Source organism: Monodelphis domestica, chromosome 2 (genome assembly GCF_027887165.1).
Source record: "Monodelphis domestica isolate mMonDom1 chromosome 2, mMonDom1.pri, whole genome shotgun sequence".
Taxonomy (NCBI): Eukaryota; Metazoa; Chordata; class Mammalia; order Didelphimorphia; family Didelphidae; genus Monodelphis; species Monodelphis domestica.
Genome location: NC_077228.1, coordinates 252,738,701 through 252,761,221, shown reverse-complemented (window position 1 = coordinate 252,761,221; position 22,521 = coordinate 252,738,701). Strand labels below are relative to the sequence as shown.

The window sequence follows — 22,521 nt, the reverse complement described above, 5'->3', positions numbered from 1 at the left end:
TCAAGTCTAAGACAAATAGTACATAAAGGTTTAAAAACAATTCTACTAGTACAAATGCATTAAGTATCAGCTTTCTTCAATTCTAGACTAATATGTTTTCAATGTCTGGAAAAGCAGTTTGAAAATATTTCATAAAATAATCTGGAAGACAAATTTTAAGCTGCTAGATGAATGGAAAGAACTACTACTCATAACTAGAAGCCCAGCTTCTATTTATAACTTCTTACAACTCTGGTTGGTCTCTCTGCCTCAAGTCTCTCCCAACTCTAAGAATCTTCCATTCAGTCTTCAAAGTTGATCTTCCCAAAGTCCACCTCTCTACCACTCCTACATGATAAAAACTCCAAAGTTTCCCTTTTATGTCTAGGTTCAAATATAAAATCCTCTAGTTTTTAAAAAAAGCTTTTCATAGCATGGCCCCTTCCAACCTTTCCCATCATTTTATACTTTAATCCCCTCCATCATTTTATACTTTAATCCCCACTAGATCTATCTAGTGACTTTGACATCCTTGCTATTCCTCTCACAAGATACTCCTGTCTCTGCACCTTTTCAATGACAATTCCCCCATCTATGAAATTCTTTCTTTCCTTACCTCCCCTGATGGTGCTTTAAAGTCACAGTAAGAAACCATTCCCAAATGGCAATCTCCCTAATAATAGTACTTTTCCTCTTGAGATTTACAATATTTCTTGTTTATGTATCTTGTATATACATGGTTTTTTGAATGTTGTCTCCCCAACTGGATCTTTAGCTCCTCAAAAATAGGGACTGTTTTTATCTTTCTTTGTATCCTTGGTGGTATCATCAGCTTCCGTAGATTTGAGAATCATTGGCAGTGATGATAATTTATGACATACACATTTCTCAGATGTGCATGGCATCAACAAAAACTAGCTATGTAGGAGAGCATAAAGACAAATAAAAATATTCTCTTGTATAAACCAGAATGCAATAAAAATTGAATTTAATAACCACTGAAAAAAGTATTAAAAATTTATTGGAACTAAATAACAATCCTAAAGAATAGATGTGCCAAAGACCAAATCACAGAAACAATAGATTGTTTCAATAAAAATGACCTGAATACATGCCCAAAATTTTGAAGCCAAAGGACTTCTTGGCCTGACATTGATCTCTAAACACTTTTATCAACAAAAGGGAGAAACAACAAATCAATAAATTGGGCACACAACTAAAATAACCAGAAAATGAGGGAAAAAAATTTAACCTAATTAAACACAAAATAAATTTCATGAAAATCAAAGCTGAAATCAACAAAACTGAAAGAAAAATAAATAGCAAATTAATAAAATGTTTAAAATAAATTGGGGAGCTAGTTTTAAAACTGAGATAAACTAATCAGCTTCTTTAAAAGAGACACCAAATTCCTAGTATCAAAAATGAAAGTTATGATGCATTATGGCACAATCAAATGTAATGTCTATTGACTTTTCTACTAGCAGCAATGCTAGTATGATTCAGGATAATCCAGAGGAATTTATGAGAAAGAATGATATCCATATTGTGTAATTAATTTCTGTACCCTTGAACTACAATTCCCAGCACCCCACTTTCCTCCTCATGTTACATGCTGATGCAGGAAGGATATAAATTTTTGTGTAACCCTGTCTTTCTTTCTTCTTCCTGTAATGGCAGCTGCCAGCAGTTTCTTTAAAGAGTCAAGGAGAACTTGGTCACATGATCTTATTTTGTTAGATAATTACCTTTTTATTACCTTTCTTTATAAAATATAACACTTGGAGTACTGGACATTAATTTAAATCCTACATTTTTGGTGACACAAGGTCTGGAATTTAGAACCTTTACTCCTCTTTAAGTGAGTAGATAAAACTAAGTTTCCCTCCTGCTGGGGCTTTCCTGCTTCCTCTGGGGGAACTCTCTTCAGAGCTCTCCAGGTGGTGGCATCTCTGCCCATCCCCTTTGGTTTTCCTTACAGGACTAAGTCTGGGGCTCTTTGCTAAAAGGAACAAGCCCAGGGCCATCTGCTGCTTCCAGGGAGGTAGGGAAGGTGAGAAACTAAGTAGCTGGCCCCCTACAGGCCCTTGGGTCTGAAGCCTAGGGTAGCCATTTGAATTTCCAGCTCAGGGTCAAAAGCTCTTTTAGCCTATAAACAACCTAACAACTATATGTAGACGCTGCCTACCCCATTTATCTTCCAGGTCAATTTAATTTTTTATTTTATTTAGGATTCTTTTTTTTTTAATGTTTTTGGATTTTCAACAATTGATTCATATACCCCATAACTCAACCATGTATCCTAAGTTGATTTGGGTGTTGGTTAACACCTTCCTCAGGGGAGATTGTATAATTTTTGTAAGATCCAAGATTAAAAAAAAATTTTGAGAGAAATTTCAGGAAAAGAAGCTTGCTAACTCCTCAAATCAATCAAGTGAACTTTTTGAAGAAGGCACCAAAAAGAAGCCTTCAGAAACCACACACTGCATCAAAAGATCCAGAATGAACTTTGGGATGTAGTGAATCAAACTGAAGGGGGTTGAACACATTTACTCTGAATCTAAACTCTTATGCCAAAGGAGATTGTCCCCCAAATTGGCTTTTTGTCAACATGTCTACCAATCATTGGTTTTGTTCCCTTCCTCTTTTATTTCCCTCAGCCCCAAATTACTATTATTTCATCTTAGAAAGTATAATATTGTATGTACCTCTATTAAGATATTTTTAGAGATATAAGATGGTTCTGTGAAATGATTCATTGGGGAGGCTAGACATGTAAATCTGGGAGATTTCAACATCCTTGTCTCCCAAAAGAATCAGTAGGATTGTTTAAAGGGAACCCCTTTCCTTCCAGGGTCATGAACTTTCTGCTCGTTCAAGCCAACCCATTAGATTGGCTGGAACTTTGATTGGTTTCTGAGATATGATAGACCAGAACAGAGGAAAAGGACAATTTAAAAAAATGAGACCATAGAGGAGAGGGGGCTCTTCTCAGAAGGTCTTTGGCTGGGTGTCTTTCTGCAGTTCGGCGTTGGTGACGTGGGTAGAAGACACTCTCATGGGATGGTAAGATTAGAGTGGTAGGCTAGGAAATATTTTTTTCTATTCCCTTCCCAACTTATTTCTTTCATAGACTATATTTATATTAAAATTAAATTGTTAAAAGCTATTATCCTCGTGACTTAAGGTCTAATTACTTTATAAACAGTGACCACAACAATCTTTTTTTAACTAATATTATATTTCCAAACCAACTTCTAAATATTACACCTAAAAGAAATGGATAAGTATTTACAAAAATATAAAACATCCAAATTAATGGAACAAGAAATAAGAAACTCTAGTAAGCCAAACTCAATTAAAAAAAAAAAAGAAAAAAGGATAAGATATAATGGAACTCCCAAGAGAGGGAAAAACAAGAGTAGGGGGATTTATGAGAAAATACTATCAAACATACAAAGAATAATTCATTCCAGCATTGTGTAGGTTAGTTGTTGAAAATATAGAAAAAGGAGTCCTTTTTTATATAATATAATTGATACCTTAGGGAAAACCCCGAGAAAGAAAACTACAGACCAATATTCCTAATGAACACTGAAGTGAAAATTTTAAATGAAGTATTAAGGAAGGAACTATGCTGTATGTAAACCAGGAATTCAGGGTTGGTTAATAGTAGTGAAATTATCAATATCATAGATGATATTAATAAGAAAATAAAAATTATGAGCATATGTCAAGAGATACAGAAAAACCTTTGACACTTCCGGTCAAGATGGCGGCTTAGAAGCAGCAAAAGTTCAGATCTCTGAAAACCCTTCCTTACTGATCACAAACTGAATGCTCCTAGGGGGCTGAAATTCGAACTTAACAACAGGACAGAGGTGGGGATCCCTCTTTCTAGACTCAAATCAAAAGGTACACCCCCCAAAAGCCAGAATCCTAGAACACTCGGGTCTAAGGGGAAGGCAGAAGGAAGGTCCCAGGATCCCTCCCCCCCAACTCAGAGCGCTGAGCCTCCAGAAGCAGGGGAAACCTCAGAGCCGGCAAAGAATCTGTTCTGAAGGGCGCACCTTGAAAGCAACCTGGGCCAGTCTCGGGACGTCCAATACAGATGGCAGAGAAGCCGCCTGAGAGAGAAAGGGGAGCCTGTAACCCCGTGGCTGGGCCCTTCCATCAGAGTCGCACCGGAGGTTTTTGCCTCAGGGCACATCCAGACCAACCCAGCTGAACCTAATCCCATCAGGAGTCCTCAGAGCTCAGAAGGCCAGAACCCCTCTCCCCTTAGACTGCAGGGGCTTCTGAAAGGACAGGAACCTCAGCGCCAGCAAAGGGCACACCTTCAAAGCAACCTGGGACAGTCTTGGGGCATTCAATACAGATAGCACGGAAGAGCCTGAGAGAGAAAGGGGGAACCTGTAGACCTGTGATCAATGAATTGGAAATTCAAATAAAAAAACTTGAAAGCGAACAAATTAAAAACCCCCAGAAGAAAACCAAACTAGAGATCCTAAAAATTAAGGGAGCAATTAATAAAATCGAAAGTGATAGAACTATTAAACTAATAAATAAGAATAGAAGCTGGTACTTTGAAAAAACAAACAAAATAGACTAAGTACTGTAAAAAAAGAAAAGAAGAAAAGCAAATTAACAGCATCAAAGATGAAAAGGGGGACCTCACCTCCAATGAAGAGGAAATAAAGGCAATCATTAAAAACTACTTTTCCCAATTATATGGCAATAAATATACTGATCTGATGATGAATGGATGAATATTTACAAAAATATAAACTGCCTAGTGTAAACCTTAAAATTTCTTAGACTTATAAATGTTGAAAATTTCACCATTAGGAAATTTCATACTTGAAAAATTCCCTATTGATAATGTGAACCCCATTGGCATGGGAGGTTCCTCCTCCTCCCTTCTTAAGATTACTTTAGGACAGAAACCTTTTGCTGAACAATGGAAAGGGCTTTGATCTATGCTTAAGCATAGAACAGGAATTTCTTTGAGTCATGATTGATTTTAGAATTGATACAATAGAGATACTTGGAATGACAGAACCAGGTCTTGGAAAATACAATTTCCACCCCACTCAGTCCTAACAGGATTTAGGAAGGGCTGCAACATAGATCAAAATTTAATTATTCCAATCTCTACCCTACTCAGGGTAACAGGATTTAGGAAGGGCTGTTGCATAGATCAAGATTTAATTATTTGAGAATATGACCTTCAACAGACATGTGCAAAGCCACAGACCTCTGGGCGGTCCTGGGTTAAGCTAGAGCCACCACTGGCACAGGGAAGACATGGACAGTGATTGGTAGATGTGAGAACTGAGGGGAGGGAACTTGGATGGTTTCCTGAAAGATAGAGGGGGTCTGAGGACTGAGGGGCTTGTTGGTTGGAGAATTGTTTGGCTCTGAGAGGTTGTGCTGCTCTGAAGGAAGCTGGAGGTGGAGGCCCCTGAGACTGTTTCTCCATTTTGGTCACATGAGTAATAGGGACTGATCTCCTTTCTTTGCCTCAGCTATCTAAGGGCTTGGGCCTTTTGGCCCAGCCTAAACAGAAGGGGTATTTAAGCCCTATTCCCTTCTCTCCCCTTTCTCTCTCCCTCTCTCTCTCTATCTCTAATTCCTTTCTTCCTCCTGTTTGTAATTAAACTCTATAAAATGTTGACGGCTGACTTGAGTTTTCATTTAGGAATTACATAGCTGAATTCCTTGGCGACCTTAAATTAATATATATCAGTCTTTTAAAGCAATTTCCTTGTCACACTAGAACAGAAGAAGAAATAGAATTCTTAAATAATCCTGTATCAGAAAAAGAAATCCAACAGGCCATCAAAGAACTCTCTAAGAAAAAATCCCCAGGGCCTGATGGATTCACAAGTGAATTCTATCAAACATTCAAAGAACAGCTAATCCCAATACTACACAAACTACTTGACATAATAAGCAAAGAGGGAGTTCTACCAAATTCCTTTTATGACACAAACATGGTACTGATTCCAAAACCAGGCAGTCCAAAAACAGAGACAGAAAATTATAGACCACTCTCTCTAATGAATATAGATGCAAAAATCTTAAATAAGACACTAGCAAAAAGACTCCAGCAAGTGATCAAAAGGATCATTCACCATGATCAAGTAGGATTTATACCAGGGATGCAGGGCTGGTTCAGTATCAGGAAAACCATCCACATAAATGACCATATCAACAAGCAAACAAACAAGAATCACATGATTATCTCAATAGATGTAGATAAAATGCCTTTGATAAAATACAACACCCATTCTTATTAAAAACACTAGAAAGCATAGGAATAGAAGGGTTGTTCCTAAAAATAATAAACAGTATGTATCTAAAATCATGAGCTAACATCATCTGCAATGGGGATAAACTGGATGCATTCCCAATAAGATCAGGAGTGAAACAAGAATGGCCATTATCACTTCTATTATTTGACATTGTACTAGAAACACTAGCAGTAGCAATTAGAGAAGAAAAAGAAATTGAAGGCATTAAAATAGGCAAGGAGGAGACCAAGTTATCACTCTTTGGGGATGATATGATGGTCTACCTAAAGAATCCTAGAGATTCAACCAAAAAGCTAGTTGAAATAATCAACAACTTTAGCAAAGTTGCAGGATACCAAATAAACCCGCATAAGTCATCAGCATTCCTATACATTTCCAACACATCACAGCAGCAAGAATTAAAAAGAGAAATCCCATTCAAAATCACCTTAGACAAAATAAAATACTTAGGAATCTATCTCCCAAGACAAACACAGGAACTATATGAACACAACTACAAAACACTCTCCAAACAACTAAAACTAGACTTGAGCAATTGGAAAAACATTAACTCCTCATGGGTAGGACCAGCCAATATAATAAAAATGACCATCCTACCCAAACTTATTTATCTATTTAGTGCCATACCCATTGAACTTCTGAAAATGTTTTTTACTGATTTAGAAAAAACTATAACAAAGTCCATTTGGAAGAGCAAACGATCAAGGATATCCAGGGAAATAATGAAAAAAAAAATACAAAGGAAGGGGGCCTTGCAGTCCCAGATCTCAAACTATATTATATAAAGCAGCGGTCATCAAAACAATTTGGTACTGGCTAAGAGACAGAAAGGAGGATCAGTGGAATAGACTTGGGGTAAGTGACCTCGGCAAGACAGCATATGATAAACCCAAAGATCCCAGCTTTTGGGACAAAAATCCACTATTTGATAAAAACTGCTGGGAAAATTGGAAGACAGTGTGGGAGAGATTTGGTTTGGATCAACACCTCACACCCTACACCAAGATAAATTCAGAATGGGTGAATGACTTGAACATAAAGAAGGAAACTGCAAGTAAATTAGGCGAACACAGAATAGTATACATGTCAGACCTTTGGGAAGGGAAAGATTTTAAAACCAAGACTTAGAAAGAGTCACAAAATGTAAAATAAATAATTTTGACTACATCAAATTAAAAAGGTTTTCTACAAACAAAACCAATGTAACTAAAATGAGAAGGGAAGCAACCATTGGGAAACAATCTTCATAACAAAAACCTCTGATAAAGGTCTAATTACTCAAATTTACAAAGACCTAAATCAACTGTACAAAACAATCAAGCCATTCTCCAATTGAAAAATGGGCAAGGGAAATGAAGAGTCAGTTTTCAGATAAAGAAATCAAAACTATTAATAAGCACATGAAAAACTGTTCTACATCTCTTATAATCAGAGAGATGCAAATCAAAACAACTCTGAGGTATCACCACACCCCTAGCAGATTGGCTAACATGACAGCAAAGGAAAGTAATAAATGCTGGAGGGGATGTGGCAATGTAGGGACACTAATTCATTGCTGGTGGAGTTGTGAATTGATCCAACCATTCTGGAGGGCAATTTGGAACTATGCCCAAAGGGCAATAAAAGACTGTCTGCCCTTTGATCCAGCCATAGCACTGCTGGGTTTGTACCCCAAAGAGATAATAAGGAAAAAGACTTGTACAAGAATATTCATAGCTACGCTCTTTGTGGTGGCCAAAAATTGGAAAATGAGAGGATGCCCTTCAACTGGAGAATGGCTGAACAAATTGTGGTATATGTTGGTGATGGAATACTACTGTGCTAATAGGAATAATAAAGTGGAGGAATTCCATGGAGACTGGAACAACCTCCAAGAAGTGATGCAGACCTAAAGGAGCAGAACCAGGAAAACATTGTACACAGAGACTAATACACTGTGGTACAATCGAAAGTAATGGACTTCTCCATTAGTGTCAATGCAATGTCTCTGAACAATCTGCAGGTATCTAGGAGAAAAAACACTATCCACAAGCAGAGGACAAACTAGGAGTAAAAACACCAAGGAAAAGCAACTGCTTGACTACAGGAGATGAGGGAAATATACTGAGGAGAGACTCTAAATGAACACTCTAATGCAAATACCAACAACATGGAAATGGGTTCGAATCAAGAACACATTTGATACCCAGCAGAATTGCGCATCGGCTATGTGGGGGTGGGGGGGAGGAAAAGAAAATGATCTGTCCCCAATGAATAATGTTTGTACATACATATATATATATATATATATATATATATATATATATATATATATGTATGTACATATACATATATATATAAATAAAACAAGGTTTTTAAAAACTGCATTAAATTTATGATTCTGGTATTTCTTCTGTTAGGATTAAAATTCTCTGGCAATTATATCTTAATTTTATAATTATTATTAAATAGCAAAAAGAGAGCAAAGAAAGAAGAATGAGCCATTTGTGACCAACTAGTTCTTTCAGGGACCTCCTCCACAAGCAGACTGAGCCAGACTTCATGCCTTCCTGAATCTGCAGTTCCAGGAAAAGAGCCTGACTTCCGGTCCCTCTGGCAATGTATGATCTTTGTGATATCCTTTTCTAAAACCTCTCAGTTAGAGAAATCACACTCCAATCTGGACCAACAGGTGGATCATCTTCTGGATGTCAGAAGTAACCACACAGCATTTAGGACAATCACAAAGCATATACTTATCTTTCCCAGCATGGCATTCATTACCTAAAAGGCTTGTTTAAAGATGAACAAAGAATTTGTCTCTAATCTGCCTCAGCAACTCAGAGAAAAGCCAGCTTGTGACAGTCTTAAAATCAAGCACCTTTTGGGCTGGGTTTTTTTTTTTGGTTGGGTGTTTTTTAGTTTGTTTGTTTTTTTGCTTTAACATCATTAAGTTGTTTTGGGGGCCAAAAGGAGGAGCCAGATTAATATTAAGTTTCTGCATTCCCCTCTCTGATTCATTAGTAGACATGTTAGTCTCCCCAAAGAACCACTCCATGTATGATATCTATACATTTCGAGACTGTTCACAAAAATATATAAGGGCCAAAAGATATTATACAGTTTATGGAGGGTCTAACTATGATTGAGTGATAGACACATTGACAAGTACTCATTAGGGGACATTCCCCTTTTTTGGCCCAAAGATTTTACAATCAAACCAAAATATGGGCATTGGGGAACACCAAAAGGTTCACCCAAAATTTTATAATGTAATGTCTAATATCTGAGGCTTTTGTTTTAGAATATTTTTCCATGGTTATGCCATTTATGATTTCCCTCTCCTCTTCTCTCCCCCATCTCAGAGTTGACAAGAATTTCCACTGGATTATACATGTATCATTGTTCAAAACCTATTTCCATGTTATTCATATTTACAATAGAGTGACCTCTTAACATTAAAACCCTAATCATATCCCTATCAAACCATGTGACTGATCATGTTTTCCTTCTGCGTTTCTGCTCCCACAGTTCATTCTCTGGATGTAAATAGCATTCTTTCTCATAAGTTCCTCTGGATTGTCCTGGGTCATTGCACTGCTGCTAATAGAAAAGTCTATTACATTCGATTGTGCCATAATGTATCAGTCTCTGTGTACAATATTCTCTTGGTTCTGCTCCTTTCACTCTAGTTCATTATCTGCTCTAGTTCATTATTCCTTTCAACACAGTAGTATTCCATCACCATCTGATACCACAATTTGTTCAGCCATTCCCCAATCAATGGACATTCCCTCATTTTCCAATTTTTTTGCCACCACAAAGAGCACAGCTATATTTTTGTACAAGTCATTTTTCTTATTATTTCTTTGGGGTACAAAGTCTGGGAGCATTTTCTATTGCTATCATCTTCTTAGGCCATCAAGAATCATAATGGTCCTTATAGTACAGATCCAACAGATCTGCTTTCCTAGTCCAGGTTACTGGCAATACCTTTCCCTAAAATTGCTTAAAAAGCAAGTCTTAGTATAAAAAATCTATGAAAGCTACACATTTTCCCTCAGAAAGATGAGATTCTGCCAAGGACCTAATCTTATCCATAACTTGATAGTAACACAGAAGAATGTTCCCAAACAGTGTCTATTCTTTTACAACAATAGACTTGGTATGGAATATATATATGGCTAGGAGAATTATTTAACAATGCATTAAGTCCAAAAAACATATATATATATATATATAGAGAGAGAGAGAGAGAGACACGCACACACACACACACACACACACACACACACACACACACACACACACGACACACCAGATGATACTTCTCTTTTTGCTAGAGGAAATAGCTTATATGCTGCAAGTTAGGTGAAACTATATTGCAATTACCCACCATCTTGCCATAACTAAAGAAAGTTGCCATAACAGAAAAAGAGGGATAGAGGTATGCAAAGGGAAATGTGATCCATTACTCTGATATCTACTCCAAACAAGAGTCAGAGGGATAGCAAGCCGGAGTTAGAGCTGGGTGGGAATATTCTCAAGAGGTGCCCTATAAAGTGTTATGATATAAAGTCTCTTTGGAGACTTTAATTTATAATTATTGATTTATAAAAGTTGGAATAAGAGAGTCATATAATCACATGGCCATAGCTAACTAATCAGAGTTTGCCACATTTATCTCCATTCTCTAGCCAAAAGTAGCCTCCCAGAAAGAGGCTCTAGCCTAAGAAAGAGAGCTGCTTCCTTCAACCCCTCTCTTAAAATCCCCAGTGATGTTATTCCTACTGAGTCTCTTTGGTTAGATAGACTTAACCTAGATCCAAGTCAGAGGCCAGTCTTCTGGATGCCAGGAGTCATGCAGAATTTGGAGCCAGGCCCTTCCAGGATGCCAGGAAGCCACAAAGCCTCTGGCATCCTCCAATAGTATGCATGTAAAATGTTAGTCTCTCAATGCTGATTCTTTGGGAGATTAACATGCTAGTCTCCCCCAAAAAATCATCCCATATATAATATCTATAAATTTCAAGACTGTCTCTCCAGAGTGCATAAGGGCCCAAAGATATTATATATTTCATGCAAGGTCTAACTACATTTTGGGTGTTTCTTAACATATTAAAAAATTATTGAAAAGCACATTAACAAGGAGCCATTAGGGGGCATTCCCCCCTTTTTTTGGCACAAGGGTTTTACAATCAGAATAAAATAATCGTGAATAGGAAGAACAAAATTGGATAGCGGGATCAACCTGCCCACACATTATCTCCAAAGGCTCACAGTCTCATGATGCAGTGTTAGATTTCTGGGAACAACCTATATTGCTGTCATCTTTTTAGTCCATCTGGAATCAAGATGATTCTTCTCCAGGAGATCTGTTCTCCTGGTCTAAGTTATTGGTGATATCTTTCCCTAAAATTTCTCTAAAAAGATCTTAGTCTATGGACCTTTAGAATAACTTCACAATCCTCACTCAGAAGGATGGGATATTGTCCAGGATCTAACCTTAACATAACCTGATGGTAACACAAAATAATGTTCCAACACAGTGAATACTCATTTTACAACAATAGCTTGATCGTGTTATATGTATTATTAATCTTCTGGTGGGCTTGAATACTTATAGCTAGTTGGGTAGTTTAGCTCTTATAATAACTAAAGTTACCAGTGGTTAAAATGATTCACAGGCAGTGGATGGAGGATCAGAGGCAGTTTAACACAACTCTAATTTATTTCTAGTTGAAGTAAAGAAAGTCAGTAGAAGAATAGAAACTAGTAGGAGTTAGGAATAAGGTAGGAAATCTATTTACCTAATACTGTTTGTCTAAATAAATCCCCTTCCCCCCAAGCTGGTTGCTCTATTTGCAGTTTCTTCTTTGACTAGAAAGGTAGACACTACACTTAACTATACTCAATGACTAAAATATTAAATTCTAACTTAATAACCTATGCTAAAACGATGGACTTTAAATACATAATAAACTCCTAAGGTAACATATATAATCATCGGAAAGAAATTGAAGCAATGTCTCTCTCTCTCTCTCTCTCTCTCTCTCTCTCTCTCTCTCTCTCTCTCTCTCTCTCTCTCTCTCCCCGAAGTCAGAGAAGAATCAGGCCTCTGACAGTTTAGTCTCCCATCACTCTAGTCCAACTGTCACCTCAGTTGACAAAACTTTTCTCCAGCTCCCCCTCTCTTTCTGATCTCAGGATTTATATTTCAAAACTAAAGTAATACTCTCAAAGTCCCTAAAGATCTTTTTTCTGTTCAGAGAATAACCCAGAAATCTCCTCCTAAAGAAATCAGAGAGAGGGCAGTTGGGTAGCTCAGTGGATTGAGAGCCAGGCCGAGAAATGGGGGGAGGGGTCCTAGGTTCAAATTTGGCCTCAGACACTTCCCAGCTGTGTGACCTTGGGCAAGTCACTTGACCCCCATTGCCTAGCCCTTATCACTCTTCTGTATTGATCCCAAGACAGAAGGTAAGAGTTTAAAAAAAAAAAGTCAGTCAAGACCCAGAACTCCCAAGTCACATCCTTTTTATGGTAGGCCTCTTAAAGTGATTCCAACAAACTCTGTCTGTCCCCTATCTTAAAGGGTCAGCATAAAAGTCACAAACTCTTTCTCTAAACTAAAAACCCTGTTCCTAATGAGACAGGAAAAACTAAATAAAATCTTTATCACAACACTGGGTACTGTGAATTTTAGATTTTCTTCATTTTGCTTAGTCTTAGAATTCTAGCAACCAGGATTGTATATACCCCTACTAAAGGATTAAGTGTTGAGGAGGATGGCCTATGACCAACATGTGCTACCAAGTAACAAATAAAAAACAACTGACAGACCCCCTGAGCTGTCCTAAGCCAAGTTTAAACTACCATTGGTACATGTGAGACGCAGGAAGTAATGTAAGAGCAGTCTATATATTTCGCATCACTTCCTCTCTCTGGGCTCTCTTGCTCTCACTGTCGCTCAGAGACATTGGTTTTTTTCCAAGTTGAGAGCTTGTGGCTGCATGATTGGCGTCTTGGTGGGTTTTGGCATTTGCAGCTTGGCAGCTTGAAGTGACTGATTCTTCTTTTCCCCCTTTCCTTGAAGTCCAACTCCTATCTGGCTTGCCAGAGCTGTGCAATTCCTTTCCTCTCTCTCTTCTTCTTAATTTCTTCCTACTATTGTAATTAAACGACCATAAAATCCCAAACTAACTTGAGTATTTTATTGGGATTGAATTTTAATCCCTGGCAACCACTAGTATAATATATTCAGTCAACAACCCTAATTTATCCTTAACAGTCTGGCTAATCCACAAAGGTTGTGACCAGTACCCTCAAATCTCTATGAAACCTTTCTTTTCTCTTTCTCCTTTTATTACCTCCTCAAGTCAGTCTTTTAAGAATCTAATTCAGCAGTTCAAAACACAGCTGCAAGATCAGGTGAGTATGAAACTTTTTTTTTCTCTTTTCTCCATAATTTTAATTGAACAAAGCCATTTTTTAACCTTAAGCAGCAGCCAGGAAGCTGTTTCTCCCTTCCTTTGGGGAACAAACAACCCAATTAGCTGACCCTCAAACAACCAAATTAGCCAACCCTCACTGACAATACTAGCTGGCTAGATTACTCTTAACTAGTAGTGAGAAAGTCCTGGAAGTCTACTTTCCCTTTTTTTTTTTCCCCAAGCCCCCACATATCTCTCGTTTTTTTAAATTAAGTGAAAAGTTAAAAAAAACCTGGTGAGGCCAGCTAGGAAAAGCAGAAGCTTTGCACAAAGGGGGAAATGGGTTTTACCCTGAAGGGGAAAGAGAAAAGGCTTGTGACCCCTCCCAAATTAAACAAAAACTCAGCCTTAGCCTCAGGCATAGGGCTTTGTTTTGTTTCCTATTGGCCTACAGGAGTTGATTGGATTAATAGGCTCTTAAAAAGGTCTACACCTAAATTTTTTGTTTTCACTCTCTGACTTGAAACCCTAGCCAGTAGGGACATCTACTGACTAAAACCAAAATTATATATATTATATATATACTGACTAAAACCACCTCACACCCAGCAGATTGGTCAATATGACAGTAAGGGAAAAGAATAAATGGAGGGGATGCGGCAAAATTGGAACACTAATGCATTGTTGGTGGAGTTGTGAATTGATCTAACCATTATGGAAGTCAATTTGGAATTATGCACAAAGCATTTTAAAAGAATACATACCCTTTGATTCAGCAACAACACTACTAGGTTTGTATCCGAAAGAGATAATAATGAAAAATGTTTGTACAAAAACATTCATAACTGTGTTCTTTGTGGTGGCAAAAAAATGTGAAAATGTGAGGGTATCCCTCAATTGGGAAATGGCTGAATAAATTGTAGTATTATGATGGTGATGGAATGCTATTGTGCTATAAAGAATGATAAACTGCTTGATTTCCATACAAGCCAGAAAGACCTCCATGAACTGATATAGAACAAAATGGACAGAACCAGGAGAACACTGTACACAGAAACTGAAACACTGTAGGATGCCCAAATATACGACTTTGATACTAATGGCAATGCAAAGATCCAGGATAATCCCAAGGGATTTATGATAAAGAATGCTATCCACGGCAAGATAAAAAACTGTGAGACAACTTCTGGGTAAGCATGGCAACAGATTAGACGCAGCTCACTTCCCCTCCTCAGACCCAACGAAACAGACGACTTGAAAAGACCCCAAAAAAACCATCCTCATAAGAATGGGGGGCCCCTACAAAAGGGAGCAGAACTGAAGGTACGTGGGACACGGGCATTCCCACACTATAAGGGAACGAAAAAACTCCCTCCCAAACCTGAGCTGACCAACCCTCCCCCACAACATCTACGGAGCCAGAGTTAAAGTCAGTGCGCACCAGTGAGCAACAGGGAGCTCCAGGTCTGGGGAGCTACTAAGACCACCAAGGACTTACCCCTGAGAGCAGTAACACTCGAAAACCCAGCAGGAAGCAAGGGGAGCTCAGACCTCCAGCACTCAGAACCAGCACTCCACAATCAATGAGTGTGTAAAGGGCAGCCCAGAAGTGAGCAAGGGAGTAGTAACACCCAAAACGCCGGCAGGCAGGGGAGGACAGACACTGGACTCCCCCAGGAAGATGGCGCAGCTGTGGAGAATTGAGAGCTGGCCCGAGGCAAAAAGCCTTGAACCATACACAGAGAGCCAGCCCTCCTCACTCAGATTTCTGACTGAAAAGGGAAGGGAAAACCATAGAGATGGCAAATAGTGCCCAGGGACAACTTCCCAACACCAAGAAAAGCAAGAAGAAGGGATTGACTTTGGATACTTATTATGGATTAAAAATACAGAATATAGAAAAAATAGCAAAAGAGGAAACCCAAATAAATGCTCCAAAACCTTCCAGAAGAAATGAAAATTGTCCATGAAATCTTGAAGAATTTAAATTGGAGGTTATCAAAAAGATGGAAGCCTTCTGGCAGGAAAAATGGGATATAATGCAAAGAGAATTTCACAATCTGGAGGTCAATAACTCCCAATTGGAGAAACAGCTGGAAGCCTCAAAAAGGAAGACAGACCAAACTGAAAAGGAAAACCAGTCCTTAAAGACCAGAATTAGGCAACTGGAAGACAATGATCTTGCAAAACAGCAAGAAGTAATAAGGCAAAGTCAAAAAATTTACTAATTAGAAGAAAACATAAAATATCTTACTGAAAAGGTGTCAGATCAGGAAAACAGAGGAAGGAGACAATCTGAGAATCATTGGGGAAGAATTCTCTTAAGAGAAGGAGAGGAAGAGAGTGCTAATTGGTACTACTTAAACCTTACTCTCAGTGAAATCAAATGTGAGAGAGAAGAGCATCGAGACCCATTGGGATCTGGAATTCAATCTTATCCAACAGGGTAAGGGAGAAGGGAAAATTAAGGATGGGTAGGGGGGAGGGAGTTCAAAAAGGGAGGAAAGGAGAGGGGGGAGGGAACTTAACAGACCCTAAAAAAACAAGAAGGGAACAAAAAGGGCGGGGTCAGAAAGGGACGCATATCAAGGGAGGGGAATAGGGTGATAAACTAAAAGCAAACCACTGGGTTAAAAGGATATAGCAAATGAAGAAAGGACAGAACTAGGAGAGGATATCAAAATGCTAGGGCATACAAAAGTGACCATTATAACTTTGAACATGAATGGGATGAGCTCACCCATAAAACATAGATGAATAGGAGAGTGGATTAGAATCCAGAATCCTACTATATGTTGTCTACAAGAAACACACCTGAGGCGGATAGATGCTCACAAGGTCAGAATTAAACGTTGGAGTAAGGCCTATTGGGCCTCAACTGATAGAAAGAAGGCAGGAGTTGCAATCATGATATCTGACAAAGTCAAAGTAAAAATAGACCTGATTAGAAAGGATAGGGAAGGTAAATACATCCTGATAAAAAGGGAGTATAGACAATGAGGAAATATCACTAATCAACATGTATGCACCAAATGGTATAGCATCCAAATTTCTAATGGAGAAACTAGTAGAATTGAAGGAGGAAATAGATAGTAAAACTATACCATTGGGAGACCTGAACCTACCACTATCAAATTTAGATAAATCAAATAAAAAAATAAACAAGAAAGAGGTAAAAGAGGTGAATGAAATCTTAGAATTAATAGATATATGGAGAAAAATAAATAGGAACAAAAAGGAATCACCTTCTTTTCAGTAGCACATGGAACATTCACAAAGATTGACCATATACTAGGTCAAAAACATGGCAAACAAATACAGAAAAGCAGAAATAATAAACGCAACCTTTTCAGATCATAAAGCAATAAAAATAATGATCAGGACTTTTGGTCAACATGGCGGCTTAGAAGCAGCAAAAGTTCAGACCTCTGAAAACCCTTCCTTACCGATCACTAACTGAATGCTCCTAGGGGACTGAAATTCAAACTTAACAACTGGACAGAGCCAGGGAACCCTCCTTCTGGGCACAAATCAAAATGTACGCCCCACAAAAACCTGAATCCTAGAACACTAGGGGCTAAGGGGAAGGCAGAAGGAAGGTCGCAGGAACCCTCCCCTCAAACCCAGAGCACTGAACCTGCAGCAGCAACAGGAACCTCAAGGCCTGCAAAGGTATTGTTTTGAAGGGCGTACCTTGAAAGCAACCTGGGCCAGTCTCCAGGAATCCAATACAGATGGCAGAGAAGCAGCCTGAGAGAGACAGGGGGAGCCTGTAGCCCCCTGGCTGGGTACTTCCATCGGAGTCTCACCAGAGGTTTTTACCTCAGGGCACAATCAGACCAACACAGCTGAAACTAATCCCAACAGGAGTCCTCAGAGCTCAGGGAGGCCAGGACACCTCCCCCCCTTAGAGTACTGGACCCTCTGAAAGAACAGGAACCTCAGGGCCGGCAAAGACACTGAGGTACCTTGCGGACAGTGCTGTGCCAGGCTCAGAGCGTGAAAGTAAGTCAGCGGAGAAGCAACTGGAGGGAACTGAGAGCAGTAAAACCAAAAACACTGGCAGTCAGGGGAGGGCAGACACTGGGCTTCCCTGGAAAAACAGAGCAGCTGAGCAGAACGGACAATTTGCCTGGGGCTAAAGCCTCGAACCATCAGACAGGTACACTAAGAACGAGTCCCCCTCACTCAGATTTCTGACTGGAAAGGGGAAGAAAAACCATAGAGAAGGAAAACGGTATAGAATTGCAAAAGCCTCCAAACACCAAGAAAAGCAAGAAGGGGGTGATTTTGGACAAATTCTATGGAGCAAAAATACAAAATACAGAGGAGATAAAAGAGGAAACACAAACAAATGCTCCAAAATGTTCCAAAGGAAATGGAAATTCTACACAAACACTTGAAGAATTCAAATCAGAAATTATCAAAAAGATGGAAGCCTTCTAGCAAGAAAAATGGGAAATAATGAAAAATGAACTCTGCAATCTGAGAGACCAAAATCTGCAAATGCAGAAATACCTCGAAAGCCTCAAAAAATAGGTCAGACCAAACTGAAAAAAAAAAACAGTCTTTAAAAGTCAGAATCAGGCAAGAAAGAAAGAAAGAAAGAAAAAGGGAGGGGGGAATCGTTGATGGTACTAAGATATACTCCAAGAAATAGAAAAAAAACTAAATAGAATAAACTTTCTCACACAAAGATACACATGGGAAGGGGAGGGGAAGAAATCTCCTATAAGGAGAGGAAGACAGCTTTTACTTAAACCTTACTCTCAGTGAAATCAACTCTGAGAGGGAAGAGCATTTAGATCCATTGAGATCTTGAATTCTATCTTATCCAACAGGGTAAGGGAGAAAGGAAAACCAAGGGGATTAGGGAGGGAGAAAACACAAAAAGGGAGGTAAGGAGAGGGGGGAGGGGAAGGGAACAAAAAGGGAGGGTCTAGAAAGGGAAATATATCAAGGGAGGGGACTAGGGGGACTGATTTAAAGTAAATTGCTGGCTTAAAAGGTTATAGCTAAAGAAGAAAGGTCAGAATTAGAGGACGATATCAAAATGCCAGGGAATCCACAAGTAACAATGATAACTTTGAACGTGACTGGGATGAACTCACTCATAAAACATAGACAAATAGCAGAATTGATTAGATTCCAAAACCCTACTATATGTTGTCTTCAAGAAACACACATGAGGCGGGTAGACACTCACAAGGTCAGAATTAAAGGATGGAGTAAGACCTTCTGGGCCTCAACTGATAGAAAGAAGGCAGGAGTTGCAATCATGATATCTGACAAAGCCAAAGCAAAAATAGACCTGATTAAAAGGGATAGGGAAGGTGGGACTATAGACAATGAGGAAATATCACTAATCAACATGTATACACCAAATAGTATAGCACCCAAATTTCTAATGGAGAAACTAGGAGAATTGAAGGAGGAAATAGATAGTAAAACTATATTAGTGGGAGATTTGAACCAACCACTATCAAATTTAGATAAATCAAATCAAAAAATAAATAAGAAAGAGGTAAAAGAGGTGAATGAAATCTTAGAATAATTAGAGTTAAGAGACATATGGAGAAAAATAAATAGGGACAAAAAGGAATACACCTTCTCAGCACCACATGGCACATTCACAAAGATTGACCATACACTAGGTCACAGAAACATGGCACACAAATGCAGAAAAGCAGAAATAATGAATGCAGCCTTTTCAGATCACAAGGCAATAAAAATAATGATCAGTAAGGGTACATGGAGAACCAAATAAAAAATTAATTGGAAATTAAATAATATGATACCCCAAAATCGGTTAGAGAACAAATCATAGAAACAATAATTTCATCAAGGAAAATGACAATGGTGAGACATACTTTCATAATTTATAAGATGCAGCCAAATTTCCAATTTCAGAGGAAAATTCATATTCCTGAGTGCACATATTAACAAACTAGGGAAGACAGAGATCAATGAATTGGAAATGCAAATATAAAAATTTGAAAGCGAACAAATTAAAAACCCCCAGAAAAAAACCAAACTAGAGATCCTAAAAATTAAGGGAGAAATTAATAAAATCGAAAGTGATAGAACTATTAAACTAATAAATAAGAATAGAAGCTGGTACTTTGAAAAAACAAACAAAATAGACAAAGTACTGGTCAATCTAATTTTAAAAAGTTAAGAAGAAAAGCAAATTAACAACATCAAAGAGGAAAAGGGGAAAATCACATTCAATGAAGAGGAAACTAAGGCAATCATTAAAAACTTCTTTGCCCAGTTATATGTCAATAAATATGCCAATCTATGTGATATGGACAAATATTTTCAAAAATATAAACTGCCTAGACTAACAGAATAAGAAATACTATTCTTAAATAATCCCATATCAGAAAAAGAAATCCAACAAGCCATCAAAGAACTCCCTAAAAAAAAAAATCCCCAGGGCCTGATGGATTCACAAATGAATTCTATCAAACAATCAAAGAACAGCTAATACCAATACTATACAAACTATTTGACATAATAAGCAAAGAGGGAGAGCTACCAAATTCTTTTTATGACACAAATACGGTACTGATTCCAAAGCCAGGCAGGTCAAAAACAGAGAAAGTAAATTACAGACCTATCTTCCTAATGAGCAGAGATGCAAAAATATTAACCAGGAAACTGTAAAGATTAAAATTTGGGGAAAACTCAGGCAGAGTAGAAATTAGTTTCTCTCTGTAAGGAGTATTATATTTTTAGAGGTTTAATTAAGATTAAGAACTTAAAAATATACATGAAAGAAAAGCACGTATCTAAGCCAGAGAGAGGCCTAGACAACCTCACCTCCATCATGAAAGACCCGTCTTCTTGAAAGCGGGAACAGGAAAGAAAGGAGAGACCGAAAAGCTTTTCCAATCAGGTTAAATACCCCATCTCAATCTCAGCCCAGGTGAGAATTCAGTGATATTACAAAACATTCTCAGAAGTGGAGCAAGGACTTCTAGGGATTGAAGTCTTGGATTGAAGTCTCCATTTTTACATTCCCCTGTTTGATCCTCTGGGAAGAAGGACTTCCCCAAAGGAACATAAAAACACAATCAATTTAAAGATTACAATAATTTGAGGATAAGAGAAACAAAACAAAACCAGTAATTGCTGGACGCATTGACAAAAAGCCAGTTAGGGGGCAGTCCCCTTTGACATGAAAGTATACATACAAATAAATGTTCAATCAACCACACCCAAAGTTCATTTTTGTGCAGCTTGTGGTCTGGAGGCTTCTTCATGGTGTCTTCTCCAACAGTTCAGTTTCTGGGTTGAGAGAGGTATCATCTTTCTTTACCTAAAATTCTTCTCAAAAGGAATTTAAACTTTGCAATTTAGATAATGATATTTACATTCCCCCATTAAGAGGGTGATTGAAAAATACAGGATCACTTAGGGATGCATGGCTGAGGTATGAGGTATATGAATCAATTGGTAAGAGAAATTAAAAAGACATCAGAAAAATCCAAATTAAAAACGAATAATTTCTGAATGAAAATATAGACTATCAAAGTCTTATGTGTAAAAATTCCAAGTAAAAGAAAAATAAAACTATAATAGGTCCTTGAATCAGGGCCCAATTAAAATGATCTAAGCAATGATGCATTTACCCAGTCAGTAGCCAGGACTACAGAAAGGCACCACACTATGAAAGGCAGAAAAAGGAACTGGATTATAGGAGCCAAGGGCTAGGGATACTCGTCTGTATTTCAGAGTGAGTGTGGACACAAGGAAAGCCTATGTCTAACAATGTTAAACACAGTAAGCTTGAGTCTTCACACTACGTTCAAAACCTTTGTACTGGCCTAGAAGTGCATCAACCCATCCTGGATTGGGTTTTCTTTGGCCCTGTGCAAAAATGGCTCTTTTGTGTATATCTTGTCCTGGAATCAGACAGAATCATTAAGCAAAGTCCCATAATTTTTTAAATAATTAGTGGCATCATTTTTATAGTCTTTAGCTTTGGGGCATGCATTGACAAATGTATTTTAAACTTATAGTACTGGAAAGTCAAAAAATTAAAGAAAATCATAATGCTCGTGACATGTGCTTCAAATATAAAAAGGAGAGAAAAAACTGAAAAGTTATATTGCACATGCAAGAAAAATATAATAAAAGTCTTTAAAAATAAAAATGTAGTTTATAATCATTGTGTCTGCTAAGAAAATATAGAATGCAAGTTTGCTCACCAAAAATGAGATCCATTTCCTCTTCATATCTGGCCATGATCCACTGTAAGTATGAGCAAATGAATTGAGCAAGGTAACATTTTTCATTTTTAAAGAACAGTATTTAAAATATGTACATAAAAATATCCCCAAAATTCTCAATAGCCCAATTAATTACAATAGCAAACAAACACACTATCATATTTCACATAAGTTGCTGTATGACATTATAGAGCCTATGAATTGATGGATATTTCTCACAATTTTTTACAAATGTAGCAAATCTTTCAACCTTGGTAATAAACACTTTTAAACAAAGTAAAACTCATATTGGGTTAAGAACATAATCAAGAAATCTATATATCATTCTGGTGGAAGTAAAGTAGTGAGCTGAAGAATTATAAATGAGGGGTGCTCATTTTTGGAGGCTTTTTAGGGGTACAAATACCCTGAGATTAACTGTCCCAACTTCCATTCACATATTTAGAAATGCGGGAAGGTTGGAGGGTATAAACTGTATTTCACTTCATCCACAAGAATGGGAATTACCTCGTGGTAGAAGCAGGCAAAAGTGACCAGAGATTGTAAAGAAAAATTTCTAAATATCATGTTTAAAAAACC

At 37.9% G+C, this 22,521-nt stretch overlaps 1 protein-coding gene across 5 annotated transcripts in view; it reads right to left on the bottom strand.

Annotated features, from left to right (window-relative positions):
• Positions 1-22,521, bottom strand: part of WDR45B (WD repeat domain 45B) — a 106,581-nt gene that overhangs the window by 10,917 nt on the left and 73,143 nt on the right. The gene's annotated exons all lie outside the window — the stretch shown is intronic.